Source organism: Apium graveolens, chromosome 2 (assembly GCF_009905375.1).
Source record: "Apium graveolens cultivar Ventura chromosome 2, ASM990537v1, whole genome shotgun sequence".
NCBI lineage: Eukaryota > Viridiplantae > Streptophyta > Magnoliopsida > Apiales > Apiaceae > Apium > Apium graveolens.
The window spans coordinates 211,919,963-211,933,743 of record NC_133648.1 but is presented as its reverse complement, the minus strand read 5'-3'; positions in this window follow the sequence as shown (position 1 = coordinate 211,933,743).

Genomic DNA, 13,781 nt, shown 5'->3' with positions numbered 1-13,781 from the left:
ATTGCTCTGTGGCTGTGACAGTGTGTTGTCCTCCACTTGTAGTGAGAACCTCCATTGGAATTGGAGAGGATTTGACTGGGTTACTGTCTTGTACACCAGCCTCAAACCTTTGTGCACCTTGCAGAGCACTGTCACATAAATGTGATAAGATTGTTCTTTTTATGACATTGTCATAGGCAATTGTTCTTCTAGCTTTGACTGCTGAGACAACTTCTGCTAGAATTATGAGGGGAGTTGTTCCTTCTTAAGGAACCTCCAATTGAATTGGAGAGGATTTAGATAGCTCCCCCTCAGGAGTATTACCCTCAAACCTATCAGTCTGTTAAGACTATTTTGCATATGAAGGTGCATGAGAAACATTCATGAAATATGCTGTAAACTGATAAACTTTCATGTTTGGTGGATTCTTTTATCAAACAACTGAATGAATCTGAAGGTCATCAAGACACTGCTGTCCTTTTATAAAACAGGTGGCTTTTGAGAGTAACCTGAGTGGGATTGTGTTTGAGTTTGTTTTTGTGTTGCTGTTGCTGTTCCATATTTAATGAAAGTTCTGATTCTTGTCTGAAAGTGCTAGTTTGTGTTTGTGTTGCTGTGTCTGGGTAAACCGCAGTTTGGTTTTGAAATGTTTTAGCTGCAGTTTAACACAAATACCTGTTGATTGAAACTTGAATCTCCTGTTATTGCCTGAGTGGATTGTGTTGAACCTGTAATGCACTGAACATATTTATCTGTATTGATTAGGCATAACCATTGAGATATGCAGTTGCAAGCATTATGACAGGAAAACTGATAATCAATTAATTTGTAAACACAAGGCAATCATGACATAAACAATCAAGCAACAAAAACAAATTGATAAAGAAGAAGATAATTTCATTGATATTAAATATAGAGTATTAAGATGCAGATTACATAAAGTAAATCCTAATCCTATCTACTCTAATTTAGACTTCTTCTTCTCAGCCTCCAACCTCCTTGCCTTGCGCTGGTAAGCCCTGGACATGGAGTGTGCAAGAGAGATGATCCTCTCCTGCAACTCCAAAGCAGCAAGGTGTTGCTGCTCAGCCTCCCTTGCACGCCTCTCCTGCTCGAATGAGGCTTCCATCTCAAAGAAAAGAATGTCAATTTGATCATCCCACAAGAGTCCGTAAAAGACCTCAAGTGGAACATCAAAGGGGCTGTAAACTACCCCCTTGATGCGGACACGAAGTCCGAAAGGATCAAAATACAACAAATCATCATCCAAATGATGAACCGGTAGATAAGCTCCATTAACAAGTCTGTAGAAGACTGGGGCATCCATTTGAATGAGAGAAAGAGAGATGAACAGAAGGCGAGTTTGAAATTTGATGTTTTTGTTGAGAGTAGGAGAGTGATGAGTGATAAAGAGTGAAGCGTTTTAATTTATAGAGGGAGTAAAGATAGAAACTAAGAGACTCTTGAGTTGCCCGGATAATAGGAGTAATAATCACATAAGCGTACTAGACAGCTAGAAATGACTAGTGACTATTCTCCATGCAAGTACTCAAGAATATTAGTTTATTTTAAAAATAACTATTCCCCGTGCAAATAAGCGTGTACTTCCTACACAAAAGTAACTCTCCCTATCAGCAAGTAATCAGATATGATTATCACTATCAGCATACGCAAAACAACACAAATAATGTACTAGTCTGCTAACATTAGACTAACATATTTCCACGTAAGCAAGAAATCATATAAGCATGTAAATGTGTCAATAAGTCAGAGAAAATTAGAGACTAAGTATGTCAAAAGTATTTTAATGAACATAATTTATGAATTAAATTTGTTCAATTTTTCATACTTTTTGTTTCTTTTGATCTGTTATTTATTAAGTTCACATACTGAAGATATGACGTAATAAATATTCAGTTTACTTAGAGTTTTGAGAAATTCCAAGTTAATATTAATGGAGAAATCTGGGTATTTATAGAGAAATTAAAATACTTATCGAGAAGTCAAATAAACATTTGATATTAAACTTATCGAGAAGTAATTTTGAATATGAAAATGGTACATTCGAGAAGTCAAGTGACTTATCGAGAACTCTGATAAATGCCCAGTTTGTCCAAAAAGGACTGAAGTGATTCTAATTTATTTGAATTGAATCAAATTAAAATCAGAATAACTTTTCCAAAAGTATTTGTCTAAAATAATTCATTGAATTAAATTATTTTAGTTCTGAGTTATTGATAAGTCTCAAAATATTCTTGTCGAGAACTCTGTGAGTTAACACTATTAGAGAACTCTACATGGTCTTATCGATAAGTCATAATAGAGCTTATCGAGAAGTCATTCGAGAAGTCTGTAAATAGACTTATCGAGGACTCACTTGAGAACTCTAAAATGACTTGTCGATAAGTCATTTTGACTTATCGAGAACTCAGTTCTCTATACTTTTGAGTGCTGTTTTTCTGCCTTGTGTTAATTTTACACATTAAAGATGTAAATTAACAACTAAGCAGTTTACTTAGAATTTGAAATATTCTAAGTTAATTTTTTTTTGAGTTTTTAAAGAAAAATAAATATACAGAGATTCTGAAATATTTATAATTCATATTTCAGTTAATTTCTAATTAAATCAACTAGGTTGATTTATTAGAGATTAATCTGCTGCAAAACATTAGCTGAGTTCTTGCCTTAGGATGAAGAATTGAGCATTCCAATTTCACTCACAAGTCTAGTGAAGGTTGCTTCATCCAAGGGTTTAGTAAAAATGTCAGCTAATTGTTTTTCTGTTGGAACAAAAATGAGCTCAATGGTACCATTTGCAGCATGTTCCCTGATAAAATGGTACCTAACATCAATGTGCTTTGTTCTAGAATGATTAACTGGATTATCTACTATAGATATGGCACTAGTATTGTCACACATAATAGGAATTTTGTGTAACACTAGACCATAGTCCATTAGCTGATTTCTAATCCAAAGAACTTGAGCACAACAACTTCCAGCAACTATATATTCAGCCTCAGTTGTGGAAGTTGACACAGATTGCTGTTTCTTACTATACCAGGACACAAGTCTTTGACCAAGAAATTGACAGCTTCCACTAGTACTTTTCCTATCAACCCTGCATCCAGCAAAATCTGCATCTGTGTATTCAACAGCTTCAAAACCAGTTCCCTTAGGATACCATAGTCCCAAGTTTGGAGTTCCCTTTAAGTATCTGAAAATCCTTTTGACAACCATCAAGTGTGATTCCTTTGGATTGGCTTGAAATCTAGCACATAGACAAGTAGCAAACATGATGTCTGGTCTACTAGTAGTCAAATACAGCAATGATCCAATCATTCCTCTGTAGCTTGAAATAACCACACTCTTGCCTTTCTTGTCTTCATCCAACTTGGTTGCAGTAGACATTGGTGTAGATGCAGGTGAGCTATCCACCATACCAAATTTCTTCAATAAGTCATTCACATATTTAGTTTGGCTGATGAAAATACCATCACTTCTTTGACTAACTTGAAGGCCAAAGAAGTAACTCAATTCTCCCATCATGCTCATTTCATACTCACTCTGCATTAGCCTAGAGAATCTTTGACAAAGCTTTTCATTTGTAGATCCAAAGATGATATCATCCACATAGATTTGAACTAGGATCATATCTTCATCATGCTTCTTGTAGAAGAGAGTCTTATCAATAGTACCTCTGGTAAAACCATGTTTGAGTAGAAATTCTGACAGTGTGTCATACCAGGCCCTAGGTTCCTATTTCAGTCCATATAGAGCCTTGAGTAATTTGTAAACAAAGTTAGGGAATTCTGGATCTTCAAAGCCAGGTGGCTGTTACACATAAACTTCTTCTTCTAGTTCACCATTAAGAAAAGCACTCTTGACATCCATTTGATACACCTTAAAATTTGAGTGTGCAGTAAATGCCAGAAAAATTCTTATTGCTTCTAGTCTTGCAACAGGAGCAAAAGTCTCATCATAGACAATTCCCTCTTCTTGTGAGTAGCCTTTAGCAACCAGCCTTGCTTTGTTTCTAGTAACAATTCCATTTTTATCCATTTTGTTCCTGTACACCCACTTAGTTCCAATTATGCTTCTGTTCTTTGGTGCAGGGACTAATTTCTAAACTTTGATTCTCTCAAACTGATCCAACTCCTCCTGCATGGCACATATCCAGTCAGGATCCAATAGGGCTTCTTTAGTTTTCTTGGGCTCTACTTGAGACATAAAACATGCATGTAGGCATTCAGTAGCAGTTGCACTTCTAGTTCTCACACCAGATGAGGGATCAACAATAATAGCTTCTACTGTATGACTCCTATCCCACTTTCTGGTGTGTGTCTGTTGACTAGTGTCTTCACATTTTCTTCAGTATTACCATGACTGTCATTTCCATTCTCTCCTTCTCCCCCTGAGTTTGTGCCATCAAATTCAGGTGTCTGAAGAGAGCTTTAATTTCCATGATTTTGTTCAGAGATCTCTTCATTTGTTACTTGTTGTGTCACAACTTCATCTTCCTCATCAGAATCACTATCAATGGTTAGATTTCCAAATGCAAGGGCTTCAGCATCATTTACATCAAGGCATTCCAAGCCTGGACACTTGTCATCATCAAAAGTCACATCTGTGCTTTCCATAATTTTCCTTTGATCAATCACATAAACTTTATAGGCTGTTCTTTCCAATGAATATCCCAGAAAAATTGCTTCAAAAACTTTAGAGTCAAATTTTCCCACATATTCAGAGTTGTCTTTTAGAATATAACACTTGCTTCCAAACACATGTAGATGCTTCACTGTAGGCTTCCTGTTAGACATGATTGAGTAGGGTGATTTTCCATGAGCTTTGTTGATGAGATATCTGTTTTGAGTGTAGCATGCAGTATTAACAGCCTCTTCCCAAAAACTAGTTGGCAACTGAGCATCTTGTAGCAAAGTTCTAGCAGCTTCAACCAATGTTCTATTTTTCCTCTCAACTACTCCATTCTGTTGAGGTGTTCCAGCTGCTGAAAATTCTTGAACAATGCCTTTTCTTTTGCAGAATTCACTTAATGTTGAGTTTCTGAATTCTGTTCCATTATCACTTCTCAATCTTTTCATAATAACTTTTCCTTCAACTTGCTTATCAATTTTCTTGATGTGCTCAATTATGATGTTTGGAGTTTCATCTTTAGAGTACATGAACTCAACCCAAGTGTATCTTGAAAAATCATCAACCATGACAAAGGCATATTTGTTCCTTGAAATGGACAAGACATTTACTGGCCCAAACAAGTCCATGTGAATAAGTTGTAGAGGTGCACTTATAGAATTCATAGATTTTGACTTGTGACTTGATCTTTTCATTTTTCCTTTCTAACAAGCTTCACAAACTTCCAGTTGAGAAAATTCCAGATTGGGCATGTCTCTCACAAGTTCCTTCTTGACTAGGGTGTTGATTGCTTTGAAATTCAAGTGAGATAGTTTTTTTATGCCACAATTTGCTTTGCTCTTCTGATGCCTTGGTGTAGAAACAACACATTCCATCCTTATTTGTTGAGTCTAAGTCTGCAACAAACAAGCTTCCCTTTCTTACTCCCTTAAGAGAAATTTCACCAGTCTTTTTGCTAATAAAAGCACAATCTTCTTTGTTGAAAACAACTTGAAAACCTCTGTCTGCAAATTGACTAACACTTAGGAGATTTACTTCTAATCCAGCAACTAGTGCTACATCTTTAATGACAACATTTCCAGAAACAATCTTGCCATATCCCATTGTGAATCCTTTGTTGTTGTCTCCAAAGGTTACCAAAGGGCCAACCATCTCCCCAAATTGTGATAGCAGGGCCTTATCACCTGTCATATGCCTGGAGCATCCACTATCAATGATCCATATGACCTTCTTTCCTTTGCCCTGCACACAATGAGGATTAAGTGTGTTTAACTACCCAAGCTGTGTTGGGTACTTTCTTCTTGTTAACTGATTTTGCAGAAGTAGAATGAGAATTTTGAGATAAAATGGAATTCATAGACTGTTGAGCATTTTCCCTTTCAGATAAAAAATCAATTTTTGATTCTATGAGATCAATTCTCAATTTGTGGCAACTCTTCATCACTTTCATGTTGCAGGGAATGCAGTCAAACTTGTCACAGAATGAATAGGGATCATTAGCATCAGCTTTATTATACTTGCAGACTCCTTCAGGTGGATTGCTAACAACCTTTTTACAAAGATGAGTTATGTGATTCATTGATCCACATTTCTCACACCTCTTTCTAGGAGCATCTGCAACATAAGCAAAATTATTGCTTTTGTTTATCCCAATCTTTCCATCTCTATTCTTCTTTTTCTTTTTGACCTCTTCAGCTTTAATCTCCTTCACAAGCTCCTTAGTTTCTTGATTGGCTTTTGGTGTTTCAACAGGGATGGAAGACTGAGTTGACTCATTAATTTTCTTTTGCTTGTCCTCATCAGCTATCTCTTGTTTGATGATCAACTCTTCTTCACTGAAGTTCACCTTACATGCCTTGAACAAAGGTGATTCAACTTTCTTCAACATTATTGGAACATTCTCAGCTTCAGTTAATTTTCCTTTGTCATTGACAGACTTCTTTTTACTGTTCAAACCCTCATAGTCAAGACCAATGGCAATGTTTGCACAAGGCTTGTTCTTTTCATGATATTGTCCAATCAACTCAGAAGCATTTTTGAAGGATTTCAGCTTCACTTCATTCTTCTCCAGCCTTTCTCTCAACACTGCTTCAATTTCAATTGCACACTTTAATTTATTCTTTAAGTATGCAATTTCTTGTTTAGCAGCATCAAGCTCAACCAGCAACAATTCAACCTCTTGTTTTTCACTCTCAAGTTTTTCATTGATCTTTTTCAATCTGCTAACTTCCTCATTTGCAGCAACCATGCTTGTATGAATGTGGAACATTTCTGTGCTCATCTTTTCAACAGTTTCCTTATATTGACTCACATTTAAATCAACTGTGGTGAGAGTTGGTACCTGTGATTTAGATGATGAAGAGTCTCCTTGCTCCAAGGCCATGAGTGCATAGTTTCTAACTTCTTCATCTTCATTATTGTCTGAATCATCCCAGCACTTGACCTCAGCAATATAAGCTTTCCCTTGTTGCTTCTTTAGATAGAGCATCATACTTTGCTTCCAATTCAAGATAGGCTTTGTCTTTCTTTGCTTTCTTAGGTTTCCTACATTCTGTAGCAAAATGGCCCAACTCATCACAGTTAAAGCATCTTATTTTTGATCTATCAACAGATCCAGTTTTGTAGCCAGTTTTGCTATCAGGAGTGTACTTCCCTTTTCCTTTCTAGCTGCTGTCTTTGTTGAAGAACTGTCCTTTGCTCTTGAAAAATCTTGGTTTCTTTACTCTAATATTATAGAATTTTCTAGCCAAGTAAGCCATTGATTTGTCTAGCTCATCAAGCTCATCAAGAGTGTAGAACTCATCTTCTTCATCCAATTCCAGTATGACTTGCACTTCAGTGTCATTGACTCTTTTCTCACTTGTAGAAATTGCTGGAGTTGGGGATCTTTGCTCATCATTAGAAGTCTGGCCATCATTCACAATCAGTGCACTTGAGCCATCCATTACATATCCTTGACCAGCCCTTAATGACTTCTTTTGAATCATTTCAAGTTCATAAGTTTTCAAACCCCATAGTGCACTTCCAGTGTGATTCTACTCAGATCCCTTCCTTCTCTGATTGCAGAGATCTTTTGTTCCAAATGGTCAGGGAGAGTGAGCAAGAACTTCAAATTCACTTCTTCAACATCATAAAATTTATCATGAAGCTGCAAGTCATTTATCAGCTTATTAAACCTTTCGAACACATCAGTAATACCCTCCTTTGGTTTAACCATAAAACCCTCATACTGAGAAATCAATATCCTTCTTTAATTTGACCTAACCTCCTCAGTTCCTTCACAAAGTATTTCAATCTTTTCCCAGATCTGTTTAGCCATGTCACAGTTGACAATGTTATTATACATTACATTGTCAAGTGACTCAATTAGTATCAGTTGCAAAGCACTGTCTAGGGAAACTTTCTCTCTTTCAGGTTCAGTATACTCAGAAGGATCCTTGGGAGCATAATGAGCTGGAATAACCATATCTCCATATGTGGTTTCCTCAACACTAACCACAGGAGTGATGGGCCCATTCTTGAGGATACCAATATAAAGATGATTGGCCATTCTTATAAACAACAACATTTTCTTTTTCCATAAAGTGTAATTGGCCTTTTCAAAGGGAGGAACTTGATACTACTAATTTTCCGTGTATTCATTTTTCCAAGATCTAATCTGTTTACTTTCAGATTTTGCTCTGATACCACTTGTTAGGTATGAATACAACACAGAGGGGGGGGGGGTGAATGTGTTTTGGCTTAAATGTTTGATTTTCGATCGACTTAGGCTTTAGCAATTGGTTGTTGTTAATGATTTAGTCAAATGGATGTTAAACATAAATAGCTGTGCAAATATGTAAAACAAAGATCTTCAAAACTCACTTAATTTTATATTAAAAATCAAGCAGTGTTTTGCTACAAAATCTCTGAGTTCTTGTTTTAGAACTTAGCTTCTTTCTTGAGAGAGAACACATAATTTTTCTAATCTGATTGTTGTTCTTAACTTAACTAGAGGACTAGTGTTAACTTTATAACTCAGTTAACTGCTGGTTTACACAGTGGATTATAAACATGCTATTAGCTTTTCTAAACTGTCACTTGTCATTTCTATTTATAGAAAAACAAATCTTCCATTTGTGGCTTAGCATATCTTTAGCATCCCGTGATTACTTTAATCTTCTCTGTCAGTTAATCTTTGTCGTTGATCTTGCACATCTCTCAAGCTACTTTTTGTAGACTTGTCAATCTAGCTGAGTGAATTGTTTGTTGATTTGCAACCTTGTATTTTGCACTGTTCTGCAATTCTGTACTTAAAGAAATATCTTCACTTCGAGATCTCCAGTTAAGCTGTAGAGAACTCGATATCTCGATAGGCATGTTGGCTTGTCGATATCTCTGAAACTTCATTGTTGCCTAGACTTATCGACAACTCTGAGTTCTCTAGTGAATTTTGGTTTATCGATAACTCAGAGTTCTCTAATGGACTTTGGCTTATCGATAACTCAGAGTTCTCTAATGAATGTATACTTGTCGATATATCTGAGTTCTCGACAGACAATTCCTGAGTTCTCTACACCCGGTGGATGTTGCTTATCCGTCGAGTAGTGATGGTTTATCCGTCGAGTAGACATTCCTCATCCGTCGAGTAGATATTGGTCATCCGTCGGGTAGATGTTACTCATCCGTCGGTACTCTCTGGAGTTCAAATGACTTCTCGATAAGTCATTTTGGAGTTCTCGAATGATTTCTCTATAACACTAATTCTGTGACTTGTAGAGATCTTGACTTAGAATGTTTTACACCAAACAGATTTATTCAACTCCAAGCTTCTTCATAATTCTTCTGAGGCATAATCTTCTTGATCTTCTTCCAGATAGAATTCTTAGGCTTGACACTGTTTAGAGAAAAATGCTCCAGTATGCTCCATTTACATTTTACAGACATAAAGTGTTACAAGTATGAATTACAGATTAAGGTTACAATACAACTAATCTTAGGGTTGTCAGTATGACTTAGTCTTGTTATGATACAGGCATGTCTTGCACAATACCAGCCAATCAGTTATTTTATTGATATTTTGTTATTTTTATAAAAAAATCTCTAGAAAAATCATAAAACCCAATAACACATTTTGGGGGTGGAAATTTGTTCTTCAATTTCATTCTTTGATTCCAGGAGTTGTAATGATCGGTTTTTGATGTTCAAATAGTCGGATTAAAGCACTTTTCAAGCCCTACGATTTGATACTAGTTTCAACACCTGAAATCGATTAGTGGTAAAACTCGATTTTTGAGTTTTTGTTCTTGAAATCGGTTCTCGATTTTTGTTGATTTTCGGTTGATTTTGATGTTACCCATAGCTTTAGAGTGATATTTAGGGTCGATTTATATAGTTGGTTGTGTTGTTTTAGTCTCGGATTGCTATACCCGAGTTTTGAGTTTTGAGTTTTTTTTTATTCGATGTTTTGATTTAATCGTGATGTTCTTGATGATTGTGATGATTATAATAGCTTTATATGGATATGGGATTTAATTTGAGGGTTAAGTCGATAATTTTGGTGAGGTTTTTTATTAAACCTGAGTTCGCCGGATTCTGGAACTCGTGGCCGGCTTCCATGGCTGTTGCAGCCGGAATCAACGAACTCCGGTTCGTTTCTGAGAGCTGTTCTGGTGTTCGAGTTGCTGGGCTTGTGTTGTATTGATTCAGGGGGAGAAAGGAAAGAACGAGTGCTAAATGGGGGGGGGGTTTGAGTCGCCGGAAACTTCCGATGTGGCCGGAATCTGGGCTCACAAGAACTCCGGTGGATGTTCTTGATGACCCAGAAACCCGACCCGTTTGTTTTTATTAAAACCCGGGTTTGATCCCCGAAACCCTAACCTCCAATTCCTTGTTTCTGTTTCCCAATTTCTGATTTTAAAAATATTTCCAAAAATCCTTTATTCTATTTTCAAAATTTTTTTATTATTTCAAAAAATCATTTAATAATTATTTTAAATACCAAAAATTATTTTCTTAATTATTTTAAATTCCTAAAATTATTTTCTTTTATTATTTTAAAAAATCTAATTTGATTTAATTATTTATAATTTATTTTAGTTAAATATTTATGAATTTAATTAATTGATTAAAATTATTTAATCAATTAATTTCATTTATAGATAGTTAAATAAATATAAATTATTTATAATTAATTCAAATAATTCCTAAAATAATTGTTTTTAATCTTTTAAAAATTATATTTTGTTATTTAAAAATCAATTAATATTATTATAAATTGATTTAATTCTATTTAATTATTATTTTATTCATAATAATTAAACCGTTCGTCCGTTTAATACAAAACGAACGCGTACAGACTCGGAAAAATATTGCGCTTCCAATAAAAGTACTTTTGAGTCCAAATTTCTTTTATATTGCAATGACATTTGATTTGTGTATCAGTTTGAGTCGGTATCTGATCGGTAAATATTATTATTGACTTGATTCTCATTCTGAACGCTCTGAGATATATCTTTTAATGATCTGACTTATGTGTTACATGAAATATGTGATACGTGTTATACGAATGCCATGATTACGTGTTACGTGATATGCATGCTCTCTGTTTACAGTTTAAAATGCCAAGTTAGTTATAAACGATCGGGTAGATGTCAAGACGTATAGTTACGTCGATTGAGTTGAGATATGTCATTTAAGATAGTCATTTGGTTTATAGAATCGAGTAGCAAGGAGTGTAGTCAAGTATTAGATGGAGATAGTAGTCAGCATCTATAAGCCCGAGTAATAGTAAGAGGTTATCGAGCATACCAGGTAAGTATCCCTAACTTCACTTATCGTTCAAGTGACGCTTATTTCGAATCATAGTATGTAAGTAATTATATCTTTACTTACCATGCAATTGATATTGACTCCGAACTTTATTCTTTCAATTTTCATACTATTCTAAGTTCAGAATAGTTAAACGTTTATATTTCGCTATAAATCACTCTATACAGTGGAACGTTGAATTGAGATTAGCGAATAACTAATTGTTCTAGCTATTTCACCATCGATTGTTGAGATAGCTCTGGACCACGAGAAATGGGGAGTTATACGGTTAAGGATGTCCTTTGATTCGACTCCTTTGATCAAAATGTTTTATGGATTGGATGAATGCGTAAGTGACCGGGACGGACGGTCCAGCGGAGGGCTATTTCCATGTGTTATATGAAATATTATAACATAATTTGTGCCACAGGTAGATATATTGCCTTTTTATTTGAGTACTCGTGTTTTGGGGACATGTTTCTATGAATCATGACCTTGTGCTATTACACGGGCTGATCAGCATGTGATAGTACATCCGTCGGTCTTAGATTCCAATCTAAAAATTATCGTTTATTGCTGATAGCTTGTGAAGCTTTTATTATTGATCAAATATTACTGATTTTATCCTATTGTTTAATTATTATCAGAATGTGGTTTATCACTTCAAGCACATTTTATACTGCTTGCTAAACATTTCTTTCGCTCATACTTGTTTATCAATCTAATCTTTCAGCTAAGCCAGAGCAGGCTTGAGTTCCAGGTTTGATTAGAAGTCGAGTGCTTGTAAATAGTTTGGTGTGTATTCCAGGTAGACTATTTTGGGACGCTTGGATAGTCTAGAAGTTTGTAATAAAATTCAAATAAATTGTAAAACTCATTAGACTTATGTTTTGTAATAACAGTTGATTTGTATTAGTGCATGTTCCATACTATAACCTGTGATCGATCCAGTGCATGTAAGGGGTCATATTTACTATATTATTCCGCTGTGATTATCTTATTATGGTTTATTGGTTAGTGACCCCCAAATCTAGACCCCGGGTTTGGAGGGTTTCACAGGTTGGTATAAGAGTTATAGGTTATGGTCACTGAAACAGGCTTAGGATTGTCATTGGTGAGTCGTAGGAAGATCACATAATATAGGCGCGTGTAGTTTAGCTCTTATAGGGTTAAATTTAGGTTATTGGGCTGGGTTATAGTTAAGTTGTTTAGGTTTCCTATTTTGTGTTTAGCCTTAGGCCTTTGTGTTATTGCCCTGCTATTTTGTTTGTTTTGAGAATGGTAAGAAACGTTGGAAGAGAGGTTGGAAGGTTGTGTTGTAACCCTATCCATTGTTTGTTGGTTTATTTGAGATTTCGAGCAAGGATTTAAAAGGTTTGGATAATTCTGAGTAAATTTTCTTTGTGTTGTTATTCTCAAGATAATAAGCAGGATTATGTGATAGTAATATCGCTTGTGTTAATATGGTAGCAAGATTATAATATTTTGAGAGAAGATAATGCTTGAGAATTTTGTTATGCTAAAGAATTGCTACATATTTGACACAATGCTTGACAGGTTATTATATATGTTGCTTGTTTCTCACCAGAATAATGGCACCAAAGAGAAGGAATAATTCAGGAGAGGATCGTACCGAGAGTCGTACGGATCCAGCGATTGTCTAGATGTTGGGACTCATGCAGCAACAGATGTTACATCTTACGCAGCAACAATAACAGCAGCAACAGCAACAACAGCAACAAGCAGCAACACCACCTGCAGTGACTTTCAAGCAGTTCCAAGCTGTAAAGCCACCTGAGTTCAAGGGAAGTGCTGATCCTGTGGAGGCCAATGCATGGCTCAAGGAGATGGAAAAGGCTTTTGAATTAGTCGGAGCAGGGACTGAATAGAAGACCAAGTTTGCAAGCTACTTTCTGAAGGGTGAGGCGAACTATTGGTGGGAATCCACGCGAGCATTGGAAGGAGTTGAGTTTATAACTTGGGAGAGATTCACAGAGCTATTCCTGGAGAAGTATTTCCCAAGGTATATGAAGAATCAAATGGAGATTAATTCTTGAACCTGACCCAGGGTGATCTTACTGTCGCTGAGTATGAAGCTAAGTTTACTGAGTTAGCAAGGTTTGTGCCAGACCAGGTTGACACAGATGAAAAAAAAGCAAGAAGGTTTGAACAGGGATTAAAATTTTGGATTCAGAACATAGTGGCCATGTTTGAGTTGACTTCATATGTGGCAGTGGTTCAGAAAGCAATGATGATCAAAAGTAAGAGTGACATGTCTCAGAAAGGAAAGGATGGGAAGAAAAGGAAAATAGAAACCTCAGAAGGAGGTCAGCAACCAAGTAATTTTCATGGCTGTTTCAACA